The sequence below is a fragment of the Panthera tigris genome, chromosome B2 (assembly GCF_018350195.1).
Source record: "Panthera tigris isolate Pti1 chromosome B2, P.tigris_Pti1_mat1.1, whole genome shotgun sequence".
NCBI classification, from domain to species: domain Eukaryota; kingdom Metazoa; phylum Chordata; class Mammalia; order Carnivora; family Felidae; genus Panthera; species Panthera tigris.
The window spans coordinates 146,784,003-146,805,892 of NC_056664.1; positions in this window are offsets into that span (position 1 = coordinate 146,784,003).

Consider the following 21,890-nt stretch of genomic DNA (forward strand, 5'->3'; position numbering starts at 1 on the left):
ACTAGAGACTGGGAAGTGTAAAGTGTCCCCCAAAGCATGAATAGACTGGAATCTAGCTGAGGAATCAACATGTACATATACAAGCAGACACCCATAAAGCAACTGAAAAATCACCCCTTTCTTACCTCTTGACCACAACGGTGGTTTTCCTGCCGGGCCTGTTGGCCTTACTTAGATGGTTCCATCAGCTGTCAGTTCAGCTGTGGACAGGGTTCTAGGACAGCCTCTCGCTCATGGTCAGGTTCATGCTGCCGGAGTTGCCTGTTGCCCGGACCTCTCTCTCTCTCTGCTGTTATTCAGGAGGAAAGGCCGGGATTGTTTACGTGTCAGCGGGAGCAGGAGCGCTCCCAGAGTTGAAAGCCAGAAGCTGGAAAGAGTTCTTCAGGCCTGGATTCGGAAACGTCCATAATTTAACTTCTACCACATTCTGCTCAAAGAAACCACGTGCCAGGCCAGATCTAATTGGCAGTGACAGAGACTCTACCTCCGAAAGGGAGTTGTGCAAAAAATTTTAACCTTATTGGATCTACAATATCTATAAGGGACCACATGTCCTAGTTATACTATGCATAGGACGTATACATTTATACACATATGCATTTCAAACCAACCCCTGTTGTGTAAGAGGTCACTGGAAATGCAGGAAAAAAAGAAAGAATGGAAAAAAAGACTCTTGGTATTGTGTTGAAATAACTTAAAAGTTATAAAAAAAATTCGCAGTGGGGCGCCTGGGTGGCTCAGTCAGTTAGGCGTCTGACTTCGGCTCAGGTCATGATCTCGCAGTTTGTGAGTTCAAGCCCCGCGTGGGGCTCTGTGCTGATAGCTCGGAGCCTGGAGCCTGCTTCGGATTCTGTGGCTCCCTCTCTCTGCCCTCTCCCGTTCATGCTCTGTCTCTGTCTCTCTCTCTCAAAAATAAACATTAAATAAATAAATAAATAAATGTAAAAAAAATAAATAAAAAATTCACAGAAATAGTTCAAAGAACTTCCTTATGTCATTTACTTAAATTCCCTGGTTGCAAATATTTTTTCCTTGTTTGCTTCATCACTAGGATGGTGGTGAGTAGGCAACATATAAATTCAGAAAGTAGATTAGTTGTTGCCGAGCCCGTGGGTGGCCACTAAGGGGTAAGGTCTTCCTTGGGGATTATGAAAGTGTTCTACAATTAGAACATCATCGTGGCTACACAACTCCGGGAACACACTAAAAAACACTGATTCTACACTCAATGAGTAAATTTTATAGTATGTGAATTACATCCTAATAAAGCTGTTAAAAAATAGTCCCTATAAGCACTCATTGAATGGATTTCATTCTCAAGGGTAGTAAAGGTTATGGGCCTTTATGTACGCTACCACGTCGTTGGAAATCTCTCTAAAAATAAATAATCCGAGAGTCTACAACTTCAAGTCAGTGGCGGTTATTTGGAAATTCCAGCATGTGAATTGAGAATTAATCATTTGACCCTCAGAAACTGAGATATCAGCTTAGAATCAGGTACTTCGTGGGTCCAAAATGTGATTCAGTGCCCAGTGGAGCTACAGAAATTGAATGTCCCGCCAGTGTCCACAGGCCTGCGTGGGTAGACAGGTGCATGGACCTGACCCCAGCATACGGTGCCCAGAGTCAACTTAAGTGGGCCAGGGAGCCAGTGAGCCATTCTGATTTGGGGAAATACATACCACAAATATAGCATAATTATAGATTTATAAACATATGGAAAAATAGAAATATTGAATATTGTCTAAAGGGGAAAAAACCTGAAACTAGAAGAAAACATAAGCAGTTGTTCTCACGCTTGTGGATCAGAGCTCTGTACCAGTAACTTTCAGAAATACCTGGTTTTCCTGCATTTAAAATTTGCTCCCTTGTGTGTGTGTGTGTACGTGTGTGTATGTGTGCGTAGTTGCGTTATTATGTCCAGAAAATTATTAATGAGAACTAACCTTAACAACCAAACAATAACTGATACCTTTTGGAAAGCCGGAGATAATTTTTGAATAACTTCTTGATCGCACGATAGCCAAAATATGTGCTTTGTGAAAAATGCACATTATATTATTGTCACGGTAAGAAACTGAGATAAATTATAGGTAATTTCCAGTTTTTAGTACCGTTTCTATGGTTATATAAGCAACGTATATTACTTCAGAACATGTTACCATGGTTATTTCAGGTAATTCCGGGTTATTAAAGCTTTTAAAATAAAACTGATTTTTCTTCTTGGTGGTGGTTGTTGAATAAAATTGGTCAAGTTGAGAAGAAAGAAATCTCCTTTCTTGGTCACGAGGCATTGCACTCAGTGTGCATGGTCGGAGGCTGGAGCAAAGCCCAGAGCTGCCTCCCCCTGCCCTCCCCCCCACATCCTGAGAGCAAGGGATCTCAAATCTACAGATGTGGCTTCACCAGATGGAAAGTAAGCTCTAAATCCTAGCATCCCCTTGGCTTTTGAATATAAAAAGAGTGACAGGTCAAAGATGATACTTTAAAAGTTGATTCTGAGAGGGAAGATGCCTTTGATGCCCTATTGATGCCCAAAGCCTGCCAGGGACAGAAGGAGGTGTGGACACTCAAAGACAAAGTGCTGGGCCGTATTTCGTCCACCTCTAAACAAGATGGATTTCTCCTGACCACGCCTGAGTTTTTAGCCAATGGGGCCAATTGATCAGCCATGGGATCTTCATTTTACGGGGTGACAGTCTCGAAAAATCTGAAACCAAACTTATGGCCCTGCCCTGGAAAGCCTTGAGCAGTGAGTACAGCTGTCGCAGCAGAGAACACACAGGTGCCGAGCTGCACAAGTCTTCATTCAACTGCTCCCTCACTCCTTTGGTCCTGCCTTCTTCCTCTCCCATCCACTCAATTTAAATTGTGGACCATTGCGTTTTGTCATATGGACTTATGTAAGTCGCAAGAAATTTCGTATGAAGCATATTGTGAGAATAATTAATAAAAATAGTAGAAATCAGGAAATAGTCCTGCAATGACAGCACGAGAGTGAAGTAAAAACCACACACACTAGACATGTATACAAACGTGCAAGATTACACAACACTATTTCAGCTACATATGTATGTATGTATGTATCTATATCTATCTATCCATCCTACATATGTATGTATGTATCTATATCTATCTATCCATCCTACATATGTATGTATGTATGTATGTATGTATGTATCTATCCATCCATCCATCCATCTAAAACATGTGTGTGTCATTCGAGGACTTGTAAATTAAACTATTGCTAAAAGCTTATAACTATCACGCACATAAATATTACTCAACTTACATGAGTACAAGGATTTTCCAGTAAAACGTCATAATCGAATACAATATCTTCTTAGGGAATTCTGAAGCTAATTCTACCTTTGTTGTTATAGCCACGTTGCTGGAGTATGTATTTGAGCAGACATGAATAATGTGGCCACAAAATCATAACAAACGTAACTTTCGGAATGTCCAGGCAAGCTGGTGGGTGGATAATGGCTTGTTTCCTTTCTTTTTCCCTCCCTATGGAGACAGGCAGAAATCCTAATGAGATGGAAATAAACAGTATTCAGAGAAAAAGGCCTGGTGCAATTTAACGTGTGGACGAATTAGGGCAATTTAACTGAATTTTCTGCCTGTTTCCTCATGTGCAAATATTTCCTGTTTAAAGACCCTCACGGGCCGCTGTGAAGTTCAAAGCAAGAAAGTAATTTGTCATAACTTGTAAGTGCTATACTAGCATAAGCTGCCAAATTAATAATAAAAAATGATAATTCAAAGCTCATCATTTTCCTTACCAAATAAACTTAAAACGCCCACACAAAATCCATTTCCATTTCACAAAAGTATCTGGGCAGAATATATTTGAATTATTTATTGGGATCCCCTTTTTACAACATATGCATTTTCTCTCTTGCTCTCCTTTTTTCTTTCTTCTTCCCATGGATACTTGGCTCTGTTTTAGACCTGTCATTTTTCCAGAACGCTTACTAGACAAACTCTGTCTTTGAACACGCTATTGAGTCAGCCTGTTTCAGAGAATATTACACACAGCAAATCAAAGGAAACACAATTCCTGTTCAATTTTAATAACATTTTTGCTTTATGATAATTATAAAATATGTTCAATGGCAGTTTCAGAATTAAATGAAAAATTGTACATGACAACTTAGCAGCCATTGGATAATTGAAAAGGAATGTTGGCTGAATGGATTAGGTTATGAAAGTGAAGACGTCAAAAGAATTTTGCTAAAAAAACAAACAAACCCTATTTTCATTTTAGGGAACATGGGGCAAAAAACCATAGATCTGAAGACAAGGAATCTTAAAGAATTACGTGGTACAACCCTCTATTATAAAAGAAATTAAAAAAAAAAAGAACTGATGGTTTCAGATGTTTAGAGACTACCCCAAGCAAAATGAAAATCAGATGCCTGATTAATTTCCTACTTGAACCTGAAAAGAATACTGCATTCAGTTAGAATATTAATGAGCAGAGAAAAGTTCTCTTCAAATCATGGTTACAAAAACTATATATATTCAGTGACTATATTATAGCTTTTATTGCTCAAGGTGATGTTATTTGTTGATTGCCGAGTAACACTCCATTGCATATATATACCACATCTTCTGTATTCATTCATCCATCAATGGACATTTGGGCTCTTTCCATACTTTGGCCATTGTTGATAGTGGTGCTATAAACATGGGGTGCATGTGTCCCTTCAAATCAGCATGCCTGTATCCCTTGGATAAATACCTAGTAGTGCAATTGCTGGGTAGTAGGGTAGTTCTATTTTTAGTTTTTTTGAGGAACCTCCATACTGTTTTCCAGAGTGGCTGTACCAGTTTGCATTCCCACCAGCAGTGCAAAAGACTTTCTCTTTCTCCACATCCTCGCCAACATCTGTTGTTGACTGAATTGTTCATGTTAGCCTTTCTGACAGGCGTGAGGTGGTATCTCATCGTGGTTTTGATCTGTATTTCCCTGATGATGAGTGAGGTTGAGCATCTTTTCATGTGTCGGTTGGCCATCTGGATGTCTTCTTTGGAGAAGTGTCTATTCATGTCTTTTGCCCATTTCTTTACTGGATTATTTGTTTTTTGGGTGTTGAGTTTGATAAGTTCTTTATAGATTTTGGATACTAACCCTTTATCTGATATGTAGTTTGTAAATATCTTTTCCCATTCTGTCAGTTGTCTTTTAGTTTTGCTGATTGCTTCCTTCGCTGTGCAGAAGCTTTTTATTTTGATGAGGTCCCAGTAGTTCATTTTTGCTTTTGTTTTCAAGGTGTTATTTGTTTCATGGCATTTTATGTGAGAGTCCTTATTTCTTCCATAACAAATGTAGCAAGTTGACTATGATATTTATATTAGTAATGCTATATTGGAGGTTTAACGTGGTCACGTGATCTGAAGTTTTAAATTAAAAAAAAAAACTATATTGGATTCCCATAATACCAACAGAGTCACCTTGCTGAGATTTCGTTTTAAGAATACCACAATGTTTTGGGATGCCTGGGTGGCTCAGTCGGTTGAGCATCCAAGTCTTGATTTCAGCTCAGGTCATGATCCCAGGGCTGTGAGATCAAGCTCAAATCAGCCTCCACACTAAGTGTGGAGCCTGCTTAGGATTAAGATTCTTTCTCTTTCTCCCTCTGCCCCTCTTGCCGCTTGCACATTCTCTCTCTTTGCCTCGAAAAAAGATACCAAGAAGTTTCAATTAAGGTAATCAATTTAAAATGCAATAAATTGGCACCTTCTTAGTTAAGATTATAAATAAGGAGTTTAATTTTTTAGTTGTAGCCCAATCTCTTTCTGTCTCTCTCCATCTCTCTATGTTTTCACGATCCTTATTTTAATAAAAGTCTTCTTACATATAGAGAAAAATGAATTTTAAATGTTTTCTAATCTGAAAGCAGTTAATTATTATTGAAGACACGGAATGAGGGCTTAGGATATGCCAAGTTCAAAACTGTTACTGAATTTCATCATTGCAAGAAACCAACAAGACATGATTAATTTTCACACTTAGAAGGTAAGAAAACACAGCCACACAGAAGTTAACTTTCCTAACTCACTGCTATGGAAGCGCAAAGCCAAGTGGTCAATTTACGTTTGTGTGTGTTTTTACAGTTTACCCTTGAACAACATGGGTTTGAACAGATTTTTTCTAATGTTTATTTTTTATTTATAATTTTTGAGAGAGAGAGAGAGAGAGAGAGAGAGAGAGAGAGAGAGAGGCAGAGTGCAAGTGGAAGAAGGGCAGATAGGGAAACACAGAATCCCAAGCAAGTCCCCGTCTCTGAGCTATAAGCACAGAGCCCCACGAGGGACTCAAAATCAGGAACTGTGAGATCGTGACCTGAGCCAAAGTCGAACACTTAGCCAACTGAGCCTACACAGGTGCCCCTTTATTTTTTTTTTTATAAATACAGTACAGTATTGTGAATATATCCTTATGATTTTCTTGAGAACATTTCCTTTTCTCTAGCCTATTTTATTTGGAAGAATACAGTATATAAAAAATATACAAAATATGTATTAATTAACTATTTATGTTATTGGTAAGACTTCTGGTCAACGGTATGCTATTGGTAGTTTAGCTTTGGGGATTCAAAAACTGTATGTGAATTTTCAACTTGGGGTTGGAGGGTAGGATCAGTGCTCTTACCCGTGCATTGTTCAAACTGTGTTTAATTTCTTATGCTGATACTACCTGTGCAGTAGTTTTCAACCATTCTGATCTCTGGAACAATGTTATTAAAACTTACCGAGTCCACCAAGAACTTTGGTTTATGTAAGCTGTATCATTTGACTCTATCAGAATTTAAAACGGAGAATAATTTCAAATATGCATTTAGTCATTTAAAAATAACAGTAATCCATTACGTGTTAACAAAAATAATAATTGTCTGACCCTTAAATATGTTTCCCAAAGCAAAATATTTGTGAAAAGGGGCATTGTCTTACATTTTCACAAATTTCTTTGCCATCTGGCTTAAAAGAAGACAGCTCCGTTCTCATTTCTGCTTCTGCATTCAATAGATTACAATATGTTGCTTTGGTGTCAGAGTTCTGGATGTACCCAGAAAGCCTCCTGTGTCCACCTCAGGAATTTCAGATCGTATTTTGAGAGACATTAATTGTTGACATTAAATAATCTTTGTGAACATGATTTTTAATGACGGTAGAATATTCTATCTTCTGGATAAATCTTAATCGTGGTAATCCTTCACTCATTGTTGATAGTACCAGTTGTATTTTTGTAACTAATTCCATAAATCTTTGCTCACATTTCTAACACAAGATTTAGGTAAGATTCTTCTAAAATAGTGCTGAATATAGATCCTTGCAAGGCATTTGACGCCTATTATCAAGTTACTTTCATATCTATTACAAAGAATGTTGCTATTAATATTCTTGTCCCTGTCTTCAAGTGGACACGGGTATGCATTTCTGTTGAGCATATGCATGGTGGTGGGATTGCTCTGGCATTTATCTGCATCAAAATTCGTGGAGACTGCCTATCAGCCTTCAAAAGTAGTTTTCAAGTTGTGCTCTCGTCAGTGTTGCATGAGAGTCCTGGTCACTCTATCTTTTCCTCAGCGCTTCATAATTTTTTAGTATTTTTTCCATCTTAGCCAAAATGGTGGATACGTAATGGTATCATACCACTGCGGTTATAATGTTCATTTCCCTTATGACAAACAGATGAACAGGGGCGCCTGGGTGGCTCAGTCAGTTGAGTGTCCAACCGACTGATTTTGGCTCCTGTCATGATCTCCTGGTTTGTGGGATCGAGCCCCGCTTTGAGCTTCTCGCTGTCAGCAGAACCTGCTTGGGATAATCTCTCTCTGCCCCTCCCTTGCTTGTACTCTTCTCTCTCTCTCTCTCTCAAAATAAATATATAAAAACTTTAAAAAAAAAAAACAGCACATTCATGTATTTAGTGGCAATTTGTATATTTTCCTTTGTGAGATACTTGTCCAGGTTTTGTCTTTCTATTGGATTGTGAATCTTATCCTTATTTATTTGCAAGAGTTCTTTATGTAAAGTCCTTTGTACCTGTATGCATGAAAATATTTTCTACCCCTGTGCTGGTTTCTCTTCTCAGTATATGACTCCTTTTTGACATGGCAATTTTTAATACACCTCAGTTTATTCTTTTTCTTTCATGCTTAGCGTTTTCATATTTCTTTAAGAAATCTGCACCAATGTCAACGTCATAATGATGTCCTTTTATGATTTTTTCTTTTAAATGTCATTATTTAAATTTGGATTCCATATGAAATTTAATTTTGTGTATTGTCTGAAACAGAATTTGGAGCACATTTTTTTTTCATAAGAGAATGCAGTCACACAGCGGCACCTGTTCCCTACTACACTGTGTTAATTCGTGTAGATTTATGGTAAGTCTTACTTTTGGAATGTATGTTTTCCAAATGTATTCTTTGAGAGCATCCTGGTTAATCTTGTGCCTTTCAATTTATGTAATAATTTTGGTAACATCGTGTCAATTTCTAAAAAAAAGAAAGAAAGAAAAAAACTTGCTTGTATTTTGTTTGACATTGACATGAATTTATAGATCAATTTGGAGAAAATTGACATTTTTTTCAATATTGAATCTTTCGACCCACGAATGTGCAAGCAAGAAATATTGCAACTCTTTCATTAGATTTTGTTCTTGTATTTGATATGGTTGATACAATACTTCTGGCAAGTCTCTGACACTTATATTTTTTAAATGTATGCTGTAATATATCAAATACAATTGAGGGGCGTCTAAGTGGCTCAGGTGGTTGAGCATCCAACTCTTGATTTTAGCTCTAGTCATGATCCGAGGGTCACGGAATCAAGCCCTGCATGGGGCTCTGCACCAAACATGGAGCCTGCTTAAGAGTCTCTCTCTCTCTCTCTCTCTCTCTGCCCTTCTCCCCATTTGCTCTCACTCTTTCTCTCTCTAAAATTAAAAAAAATTAAAATACAATTGATTTTTTTAGTGACCTTGTGTCCAATAGCCTTTTTAAGTCTACATATTTATTTTAAATAATTTGTAGTTTTTTTTGGGTATTCTAGAAAAAATAATCATGTTGCCTGCAAATAACAACAGCCTCATTTCACCTTCCAAATCCATATAGATTTATTATTTATTTATTTATTTATTTATTTATGTTGCCTCAGAGCAAAGGCTACATATTTCAGTAAGCACTTGGCTGAATAAGAAGAATAACAAGCATGCATTTATTCTTCCTGATCTCGAGGGTGGGAAAGATAAATATTTTACCATAGGGATTAATGTTTTTCTTAGTGGTTATTCTTTTTCAAATAATGCAGTACTCTCATATTCCTGGTTTAATAATACTTTTTAATCAAGAAAGGGTATTAAATTTTTTTGAATGCTTTCTCCAGATTTACTTAGATAATAATATAACCTTTCTTTTTTTATGTTTAATGTAGTAAAGAAACATTGATTAATACTCAAACGTTACCCAATTTTAAAGACTTGGAATAAGCCCCATTTAGTTGTAATGTATTGTTCCTTATATATATTATGGGATTTGATTCTCCAATATTTGTTAATTTTTTAGTGAAATTGGTCTGTAATTTTATTGTCTTGTGTGGTGCTTATCATGTTTTAGAATAGAGATTATGTTAGAGTCACAAAAAGATATAGAAATATTCTTACTATTTATATAGTAATTCAGAGTAAATAAAATTGAATCCAATTGCTTGATCATGGTATTTGGTCCATTGGTATCCATATTGATTTTTTTTTGGTAGCTGTAAACTCAAAATGTACTCTTAAACACAGAGTCTAAGACAAATTAAACAGAAAAAATAAAATGGAAGTGATTTAGAAGGCCTGAACAACATGGCCAATACAGTAGAGCTTATATTACATATTGTACCTTGTATAAAAATAACATAGAGAAAAACTTACTCATGTATTGGATGGTCAAGTGATATAGACTATAGCTTTGGCAATAAAACTCCCAACATAATAAAATAAATAAAATTTGAATGCCAAGGCAATAAACTAAAAGCTAATAAATGCAAAAAGCACACTTCTATAAGAAAAATTGTTAACATTTTTAAAAAAATTTTTTTTAATTTATTTTTGAGAGACAGAGCATAATCAGGGGAGGGGCAGAAAAAGAGGGAGACACAGAATCCAAAGTAGGCTCCAGGCTCTGAGCTGTCAGCACAGAACCTTATGCGGGGCTTGAACTCATGGACCGTGAGATCGTGACCTGAGCAGAAGTTAGATGTTCAATCGACTGAGCCACCCAGGCACCCCTATAAGAAGATTTTAAAATGTAATTAAATCAATTTGTACTGTAAGGGAAATATGGACCAATCTTCAGAATTTATTTAAAAAGAGAATATTTTGCCCAATGCACCTTTCCACTTGGCTGTTCCTCGGGTATATTTTTTATAATAAATGACAACAGAGAATAAAATGCTTTCCAGAGTTCCGTTTCTCTGGAAAATTATCAAACCTGTGGATAGGGGTTGTGGGAACCTCCAATTTTGTAGCTAATTCTGACCAAAGTGTGCATAACTTGAGAAGTGACACTGTGACTGCCATCTGAAGTGAGGACAGTCTTGTGGGACTGGGCCCTGAAGCCTGGGAAGCTGGGCCCTGACTTCGAGTAAAGAGGGTCAGAATTGAAGTGATTTGTGAAACACCTATTGGTGTCCACAGAGACTGGAGAAACGATTGGTGTCAGGAGGGAAAAAATATCTCTCAAAATCTAACTCTAAAATCTAAAACGGCCTGAGAGAAATACAAAGTAGTAGCTATATAAAAATAAAAATTAGTTAATGGGGAAAACAAAAAATAGTAGAGCAAAGCAGAAATTCCAAAAATGATTTATTTTTAACTCAACAGAATTCATAAACTTTAACTCAACTGATAGAAAGCTATGGAAACACAAATGCCGAACATAGGAAATGACAAGTGACAGATAACTACCAAATGAAGGAAATGTCAGAAGAGACTTTAAAATATCATAAGAGACGTCTTTTTACGACAACACGCAAACATGTTAAAACCTACATGAAGTGGATTATTTCCAATATAAATGTAATTTATCCATCTTGATCCAAACAGAAAGAGAAAATCTAACTGAATAATTATAGCAGAAACAAAAAGTAATTAACGAGTGCCACTCGGGTCTAAAACAACAACACAGCACAACAATATGTTCTCGATTCTATTACTTTTTGATCAATTTTTCATGTACTTTGAAGCTCTACGGTTAGGTGTGTGTATGTGGAACATGATTATAGATTGGTTGTGTTGATACGTTTCTCATTCATTGATGTCCGTTTTTATCCCCGGTAAAATTGCTTATTATAAATCTATTTTTTTAATTTTAAAATAGCCAGTATAGCTTTCTTTTATTAGTGTGTACATGGAGTATCTTTCTCCCCTCTATTTTTATCTATCTATCTATCTACCTATCTACCTATCACATTGTTTGTTTGTTTGTTTGTTTGTTTATTATTTATTTCAGAGGGAGGGAGAGAGAGAGCATGCATGCAAGCAGGGGAGGGCCAGAGAGAAAGAGAGAATATTAAGCAGGCTACATGTTCCTCGTGGAGACAGTCGCAGGGCTCCATCCTACAACCCTGGGATCATGAAATGAACCAAAATCAAGACTCAGACACTCAAGTGACAGAGCCACCCTGGCACCCTAGTTTTTATCTATATTTAAATAGGTATTTATTTACTTGTTTGTTTACAGTAGATTTCTTACAAAAACATGTAGCTGTGTCAGTTTTTATCAAATCTATTTTTTCTGTTGAATTGGTATGTACAAATCATTTACGTTCAATGTGATTGTTGCTGTTTGGATTAAAATTTCTATGTTGCTAGGTCGTAGTTGCTACTTGTTCCTTTCTTTCTTGTTTCTTTTCTCTCCTTTTATAGCTTATTTGGGGTTATATTATTTTAAAACCTTTATTCCATTTTATCTTCACTTAATCTTATTTCTTACACTGTTTTTTAAAAACCTTAATGATTATACTTGCATTTATATTATAAATATATCAAATAATCTCAATATGCCTTCAAAGAATATCACAATACTTCATCTGTAGCATAAGAGACTTGCATTTTACCTCAGTTCCTACTCTCAACTGTGATACTTCTTTCACACAATTTATTTTTTATATTTCATTTTATATATGGAAGCCAATAATACTATTTTTACTTTAGAAAGTCATTTATCTTCTAAACTGATTAAAAAAATAAAAGTGAGTTTTATAGCCACATTTTTATTGCAAGTCATATCTTTTTGTGAGACCATATTACTTTAGCTTGAAGAACTTCCTTCATGAATTCCTGTAGTAAAAGTTCACTAGCATCAATTCTCTCTGGTTTTGATTTTTTTTGGAGTCTTTCTTTCCCCTTCATTCTTAAAAACAGGCTTTTGCTGCATATAGAATTTCTGAGTTTTTTCTTCCAGCATTTAATGAAATGACATTCCATTATCCTCTGACTTGCATGGTTTCTAATGAGAAATCTGTCGTCATTCTTATTATATATTTTTTTGATGTTGATTTATTTATTTTGAAAGAGAGAAAGATAGAGAGTGAGCAGGAAAGGGGCAGAGAGAGATGGAGACAGAGAATCCCAGGCGGGCTCCACACTGTCAGCACAGAGCCCGATGTTGGATTCGAACTCATGGACCGTGAAATCATGACCTGAGTCAAAACCACAAGTCAGAGGTTTAACCGACTGAGCCACCCAGATACCCCTGTAACTCCTATTTTTGAATTCTGTATGAAGTGGGTCTTCACTGGCTGCCTTAAAGCTTTTCTCCACGTGCATGTTTTATTTATTTCCCTTCTGGTATTATACGAGATTCTTGAACATATAGTTTAATGTTGTTTATTTTGATTAATACCTTCTCAGCAATTATTTCTTCAGCTATTTCTTCTGCTCCTTTCTCTCTCTTTGGTTCTTCCAGGATTTCAATTATACACACGTTAGATCCTTTATATCATTTCACATATCTACCATACTCTGCCTTATTTTTGTTTTCTTCTTTATCTTTTAAATTACTTAATTACTATTGACCTATCTTTAGGTCACCAATTCTTTCCTAACTGTATCAACTTTAACAATGAGCTTATCAAAGCATTTTTAAATGTTTTTATTGTGTTCTATGAGATCATTTGTTATGGTTTCATCTCTGTTTTTAATGAAAAGTACCATCTGTTCATTTATTCTTTTCTTCTACAACAGGCATGGCAAATTATAGCCCGTAAGTTGGTTGCCTATTTTCATAAATGAAGTTTTATTGGAATACAGCCATGTTCATTTATCCGTTATCATCAATGCTGCTTTTGAGCTACAATGGCAGATTAAATAATTGTGTCATAGATTGTATATTACGTGTGTGTGTGTGTGTGTGTGTGTATACACACACTCCTACATACATACAACATACAACAGTGGAACAAATGAAGAGATTCAAATGGTACAAAACTTGTATTTCATAATATTTTAATTTAGGATCCAATTGATACTTTGTAATAGCAATCTAATAAGTAGATAATGGCTATCTGGGGACTGGTAAATGTGCATATCTTGAAGGATATTTTCAGTAAAATATCTCTGTATATAATTAGATCATCCACAAGGACCTAAATTACAAAAGTCTCCAAAAACAATCATTCTTAAGAAAATGTTATTATTCTCGTCATCTGTGAAAAGGGGCCATCGATATACCAAAAGACTAAAAGATGGGACAACCTGTAATGGGGGCACAAAAATTTAACGCTTTAAGACTAGATTATAAAATTTGGTGAATGGCAGATGATTTATCGAAATATAAGTAGTAAACTATAAGACATGCTTCATTATTTTACATGAATAAAATTCTAGAAGATGTGGAAAGAAGGGAGCTTCGGTGGTTTACTTTCTAAAGCATGTAATATTTTGTTTGCTTATATTTCTTTTTCCTTGCCAGTGAGCACAGTTTATCTGTTTCATGAGGTTAATGGGGAAGACACTGAAATTTTCCCAGCCCTGTTATGCTCAAGGAAATTGTATAAGAATAGAAATATAGAACTCCCTCCCTTCCTAGAAACTATGATTATGGGGGTTTTTTTGTTTGTTTGTTTAATCACTAGTTCTTCTTTTAATGCAAGTTGTTAGGTAGGAGACAAATTTTAAAAAAACGAAAAAGACTCGATTGATTTACAATAGGAAAGGTCCTGAATCAGTCTTAAATCTAACGGCAGTCAGATAGACCATGTACGGAAGGCAAAAATGAAAGTGTGGATTTGCCTGAGCTGAGTGGACTGTAGGTTTTCTGAGGAAGAAATATGTATATGAGAGACTCAAGAACAACTTTTGAGAGGATTCAGAGAGATTCAGGTGAATATAGATGCTTTTAGGGCTTTTCGCCATGAGTCCTGAATTGCGATTTTGTTTCGGCACTTCTTTGTAGAGCAGCAGTAAACATTTAAATTGTTTGATTCCTTTATTGTGTATCCAACTGGGTTGGTTTGGGGTGGTGGGGGTTTGGGGGGTTTTGTTTTTTGTGTGTTTTTGTTTTTTGTTTTTTGTTTTTTGTTTTTGAGCATGGCACTGGTTTTAGATAAGTTGCAGGGTAGTCCAGGCTTATTCAGGTTACAGAAAGTTCTCCTAGATTCTGAGTATAGGTCATTTGGTCTAAATTTGCAGTGTTCTTCTGAGTTCTCATTTTGTTTTGTGTCTCCCTCCATCTTTTTTTTTTTAATGTTTATTTATTTTTGAGACAATGCGAGAGACGGAGTGCAAGCAGAGGAGGGGCAGACGGAGGGAGACACAGAATCTGAAGCGGGCTCCAGGCTCTGAGCTGTCGGCCCAGAGCCCGACGCGGGGCTCGAACTCACAAACTGTGAGATCAGGACCTGAGCTGAAGTCAGACGCTTAACCGACTGACCCACCTAGGCGCCCCAGTCTCCTTCCATCTTTTAATGAGAACTTGGAGGAGGCTGTTTCAGGAATTGCTGCTTTTCAAAAAGCATTTTAAAAGACAATATTAATCTGTTGTTCCCTAATCTAGATTTTTCTCACTATTTAAACCATAGTCACAAAAATCACAGCTCAAAGTCTTTTTGCAAACATTGTTTATTAATTTTCCAGTTACAGAACAGAAATATTAAAGCCATTTTAAACAGAGATTTTGATCATTGTTTTCTCAAAGCAACTAAAATAAATCTCACCGAGGTCTGACTGATTGTGTTTTGCAGATATGCCCTTCATAAATCACTGAGATTTGTAATACTTACTCAAATCCATCATTTGACCTTTCTGCTATATATAACATGACAACAAAAATGATGCCCCAAAGAGAAGAATATTCTCATTAAATGCTGTATTCTGTTCAAGTTTTTGATTTTTAAAAAATCGGCGCATTCTCACATCAATAAGAGGTGAATGCTTGAAAATAGCAGAGACGACCTTTGTTGTCAGGCATGAATCTCCATGCAAAGGACAAACTAGTGTTCTATCATAAGCCAATCCCAGAAGATAAGCACTCTCTTAAAAATACTGACAATTAGACAATAATTCAGAGGCTTTGGTTTTAAGTACCTGGTGTGGAGCAGATTAAGAGAATATTGTCTCTGTTTTCCGGGGGAAAACCAGTTGAGCCAACCATATAATGAGCAGTGATGTTCTTCCCATCTGCCACCAAAACCAATCAATTTCATCTATTATAGACTGGTGCGCTTCTATTCAGCATTCAGTAGGCATGCCTTAAGGCAACAAATCAGTGCACGTTACAGACACTGGTAATCTTTTGAAGCAACAGTTCTCAGCACCAAAGTTCTTTCTCCATCAAACTGTTCATTGTCAGCCTTTGGGATCTTGGGTCAAGTAGGAAGGACGTTTTTCATATTTTGCATACTACATTTTCCTGGATTCTTATTCTCGTCTTACACCCCCCCCCCCAAATTATCTTTCAGTCAATTTGAGGAAATGTTGCGACGTTTAAAAAATGTAAAGTGAGCTTTGTTGATATTCGCTGAGTTCTCTAGTTTTCAGATATTAAGATTTTTTTTTTCCTGAAAACTAGTAACAAAAACATCAATAGCTTGTCAACTGCTTTTCATATCATTTAAGCATGTATCATATTTATACAGTCCTGGGGTTACTTTCATTTCAATATTTGAAGTTAATTCCGGGAGGAGATTATCATCTCTGAGTGATGTTTTTTTGTAAACTTGAAAAGAGGCAAGAGAATTTTATTAATATTCCAGATCGTGATTCACAAGCAAGATTCACTATGCTATCTTTAGGCACCAAAAATATATATGTTGGGGATATTTATAATTAATATTTTAGCTTCCTAGAGACAGATGGAGAAATGAGAAAGGAAATAATAGAGCATTCAGCCTTTAGAGACTAGACCCATTAAAACTTTTGTTCCTCAGGGCTCCTCCGGACCGGAAGCAAACAAACAGACGGGCAACAACTCCAGAAAGGCTAATAAGGGCCAATGAAAATCAGCAACCATTTATTAACGCTTCCAACAAATATGAATTGAGGGTCTTCGGTATTGTCAGCACAGTTCTAAAATAATAGACAAATTTGCACTGTAACCAACACTAGCCATCCTTCACTTGTTGTGTGACCCTTCTTTAGCCCATTAATCTCAGCCTCAGTTTCCTGGACCAGATGACACAAACCTAATAGAGTTTTCACTGTGCCTGTTCCACATTCTTGCACAATGGAACTATTACTTTAAAAGACAGTATTACTGGGGTGTCTGGGTGGCTCAGTCGGTTATGTGTCTGACTGGCTCAGGTCATGATCTCACGGTTCATGGGTTCAAGCCCTGCGTGGGGCTCAGTGCTGACGGCTCAGAGCCTAGAGCCTGCTTTGGATTCGGGGTCTCCCTCTCTCTCTCTGTCCCTTCCCTGTTCATTCTCTCTCTCTCTCTCTCCCTCTCTCTCTCTTTCTGTCTCTCAAAAATAAGTAATAAAACATTAAAAAATGTTAATATTTATATTTCATTCTTGTTGAATATATCCACTTATTCTGTTAATATTCAAATACACGACACATAACCCACACGCTCCATAAGGGCACTGCTCCCTCCGACCCTAATAATTCCATGCAACACCAAGAAAGGAACACACTAAAATCCAAATGAATAAACTGATCACTTTTGTGGGATTTTTTTTTCCAGTGAACTGGGGCGTATTCCAGTAGCGACCAAATAAAAGCTACAAGCACTAAAAGTGTATAACGTTCTGAGTGTCTACGTTTGTAACTTTGAGTGAGAAAAATACCCAAACCTGAGTGTTTGACAGCGCGCAAGCCTTCTCCACAAAGGCGGTATTATTCTTTCCGCAAATACTTGACAACATAATTTATTAAAATTTATTACATTTCACTGTCTACACCGTACTTTATGCACAGCCTTCAGCTCAGGGTAAAAATGGTATTTTGAGGGTTTACTGGATTTTGATGGCGTTCTGAAATCTGGGGAATAGTTAGTAACGTTTTCATTTTGCAAATGATGAACCCCACTTCAGAGAGCTTGGGAACACTTTAGCACACGGAGTATATCATTAATGTTTTCACACATACTTCGATAACATTCTTAGTAGTTTCCTCAGATTGCAAAAAAATGTCACGACTGGATGCAAAGGTCCTTTCCAACTCTTCACTATTTCAAACATGGGTTACTTGTATTTCTTTTTCTGCAAACACATGTTCAAGTGTTCGTGTGGCTTTATTAATTAATTTTCAGGCAACCTGTGTAAATGGAGACTACCAATAATTTTTCATATATTTTATACATATCTGCTTCCGTAAATAATATTGTATGGCCACTTGCTACCTTTCCGGAGCAACAAGAGAGCAGTATTTGAAATTCCCTTGCCTACACTTGAGATGTTGTATCAATCATGTTGCACGTGTCGTTGTCCCCATGTTCTTAGCAATACGACTAGTGAGGAAAGCTCTTTCATTGTTTACGTTTTTATTTAAATTCCAGTTAGTTAACATACGATGTTCTATCAGTTTCGTGCACACTATAGCGATTCAACACTTCCGTACATCACTTGGTGCTCGTCATGACGAGTGCACTCGTGAATCCACATCACTTGTTTCCACAGCCTCCCTCCCACCTCGTCTGGTGACCATCAGTTTCTTCACTGTAGTTAAGAGTCTGTAGTTTCTTGTTTTGTCTCTCTCTTTCTCTCTTTTTCTCCCTTTTCTGGTTTGTTTTGCTTCTTAAATTCCACATATGAGTGAAATCATATGGTATTTGTCTTTCTTTGACTGACTTATATTTTTTAATTTTTTTAAATGTTTTATTTATATTTGAAAGAGAAGGAGAGAGAGAGCATGAGTTGGGGAGGGGTATAGAGAGAGGAAGGCACAGAATCCGAAGCAAGGTCCAGGCTCTGAGCTGTCCGCACAGAGCCCAACACGGGGCTCAAACTCACAAACCACGAGATCATGACCTGAGCCGAAGTCGGACACAACTGACTTAGCCACCCAGACGCCCCCTTTGACTGATGTATTTTATTTAGCATAATAATCTCTCACTCTATCCATGTCTTTGCAAAAATAGAACTACGCTACTCTCCAGCAATTGCACTACTAGGTATTTACCCAAAGAATACAAGAGTACATGCATTGGGTGTTTAGAGCAGCATTATCTACACTAGCCAAATTATGGAAACAGCCCAAATATCCATATACTGATGAATGGATATAGAAATATATATCTATATCTAGATACATACATACATACATACACACACACACACACACACACACGCAAACACTCATACACACACACACACAATGGAATATTACTCTGGAGGCCATAAAAACGAGTAAAGGTCTTTTAAATAATTCTATGAGTAAGAAATTTGGTTTACAATGGTTCATTTTATATTCATTTTTTATCTTGCCCTGCATAGAGCAGGGACTGTCTATAATGTGGTCTTGAGTGATCTTAGCAGGAAAAGGGGGGACTGCATTCAGGATTTCTTGATGAGGAAGAAGGAAGTAATAGGAAAAGACAAGGAAGAAAGAAGCAGGGAAAAAAGAAACCTGCCCGGACTGGTGGAAGAAATCCAAGGAAGGCAGGGACTATGATGGCTGTCATATAAAGAGTCAACAGTGGAATGTATGGCAGAGATTAGAAGAAGCAGAGACTAAAGAGAACGCTTGGAATTGGCCACAAAGAGGTTCATAAGCCTAGTGGGAAGATCCAGTGGTAGAAAGATGCTAAAGTTACACCAGAGGCCATGAGTCTTCTAGCAGCGTCCCAAAGAAGGGAGGTGATAAAGGGCCAAGGAGTCGCTGGGAGGAGACAGGTGATTCTTGGCAACAGGCATGGAAAATGGGGTCATCGTGGAGGACTGGGGCCCTGAGAAGGGGAACGGGTTCATGCAGAACGGCCCTGACTTTCACAGTGGGACCGCGGCAGGTGGACAGGAGGGGGATGGCGATGGTGCTTCCAGTTTGTTGGCTCCTGAAGGGAAGAAAGAGGTCCTGCTGCAGCCAAAACGGAGGGACGGTGGCTCACACAGAAAGCCACGCCAGGTGAACTGGTTTCCGAGAGGGTCGGGTTTTCTTTATCACCACCGTGCCTCCTGCACGCGGTAGAGACTCTGGAGGGCAACATGGAAGAGAAGTTGGAGTTGCGTGTGGTAGTTACCGTGTAAATGTATAAAGGAGGGAAGGTTTGAGTGAAAGAGTCACCCAGATGGCCGATCACCGTGTGTGCAGCGATAGGACACGAACAGACTGAGGGGTCTGATCACCTGGGGAGTGTGAAGGAGGTCAAGGGAGTCCAGGTCCAAAGTTGGTGGAAGCCAGTGCCAGAGAGGCTGAGGTTGGCACTAACCCGTCACAGAGCCACGGGCATCTCCTGTCCACCAGAGCCGGGCCGGCTTCCCTCACGGCCTTCAGTGTTGTCCTCGGTATCTTCGTGTTTATTTCCTGGTTCTCCCGTGACTATTTACGTAAAGTGCTTAAGAACCTTGACATAAGCACGGCAATAGTAAAGTTCAAAATAGTAAATCAATGTCTTAGTCCATTTAGGCTGCTGCACATAGAGAGAGAGGGGGGCTTACAAGCAACAGAAACGTATTTCCCACAGTTCTGGAGGCCGGGAGTTCAAGACCATGGCACTTGCAGGCCCAGAGAATGGTGAGAGCCTGCTTCCTGGTTCCTAGATGGCCATCTTCTCTCTGTGACCTCATGTGACAGACTGGGTGAGGGAGCTCTCGAGGTCTCTTTTACAAGAGCATTAATCCATTCATAAGGACCCCAGCCTCATGACCCAGTCACCTTCAAAAGGCCACACCTGCTAATACCATCACACTGGGGATTATATTTCAACATACGAATTTTGGGAAAACACAAATACTTAGTTCATAACATTCAAGGAGGTTGAAAGAAAAAAATGACCTAAAAGAAGTTACAAATTACACACGTAAAATGGTAGCTGATAAAATCGTAACCAATTTCAATCTACAGCTATAATGTAAGGTTTTCTCTGTGCAATGATTAGTCTAGCTAATCTAGGTCAGATCAGCAAAATATTGTATACATTGGGGCACGTGGGTGCCTCATTCATTTCAGTGTCCCACTTTGGCTCAGGTTATGATGTCATGGTTCCTGGGTTTGAGTCCCGCAGTGGGCGCTGGGCTGACAGCTCAGAACTTGGAGCCTGCTTCACATTCTGTGCTTCCCGCTCTCTCTGCCCCTCCTCTGCCCATGCTCGGTCTCTCTCTCTCTCTCTCAAAAATAAATAGACATTTAAAAACATTTTTTTAAACATATTGTGTACATTGAGTCTGGACACGGAAACCGGGATCTGGGTTCCAAGAATCTCCCCATAAAACGTGCATGATGTGCAGCTGGGACGGCCATGACCATTTTGGCCAACCCCTTCCATCTCGGGCCATCCAAAGGGAAGGTGAGGCTTCCACCCTATTGTTGGTATCCTAAGGAGACACAGAGAGATTACAACGGGCCGCTTTCTTAAGTCATTAGCCCATCTTTTCAAAGCACATCAGGCCACTTCTGTCCCTCCCAGCTGCTCAGTCATTTTTTGGACAGAAACACCGTGTCATTTTCCTTCGGCGTGAACTCTGCATGAGAGCCGCAAGTGGCCTGGAGCCTGGAAGATGTTGCTTTGTTAAGATCTCTCCCTTGGAGATGCTCAAGTAGGCTCGGGGAGGGGGGTCGGGTAGCTGGGGAAGCACCGGCCTTCGTATCCATCATCCAATCACCTCTGAGGCTTAGTCCATTCTTAGGAGACAGCCCCATGCTTCTGGAGGCTCAAACACTAAAGTTTCTTCGTACAACATCCTCCGTCCCTTAGAAGTCGAATATAAGCTGTCAGTGCCAGGAAACGCGGTGACAGAAAACCATCAAGAGTCTCCCTAGATGCGTCTGTACTCCTCTGAAAATTTCTTCTGTTTTCTTCTCTCGACCCTTCCTTTCTGTTCACTGGTTTTCCACTTCTACACTGTTTTCTGTCAGCACTGCTTACCCTTCGCTTTGTGCTACTGACGTGCGGACTGGTGAATGGGACCTTTCCAGTCTACTGTATGTGATTCTTCTTCTCTGCCAACAGTAGAATTTCACTGGAATTGAAAAGTGGCTCAAAGCTGGCAGGACAGAGCAGCATATACCCTATTTCTTTGTTATTTGTGGTTAATAAACTGTTGGAGCCTCGTCTGTTTTAGCTTCTTGGCAGGACTTGGTCTCTCCTCCCTTGGCAGCCTTCCCTCAGTTTTGAACACTCAGGAAAATTTACGCAGCGAGCTTTTAACTAGTCCATTTTTAGACCAACGGATGTTAAGAGTCACCGGCTGACCCTGTCCCATCCAGCAGCCAAGTGCCCCCTTCCCCA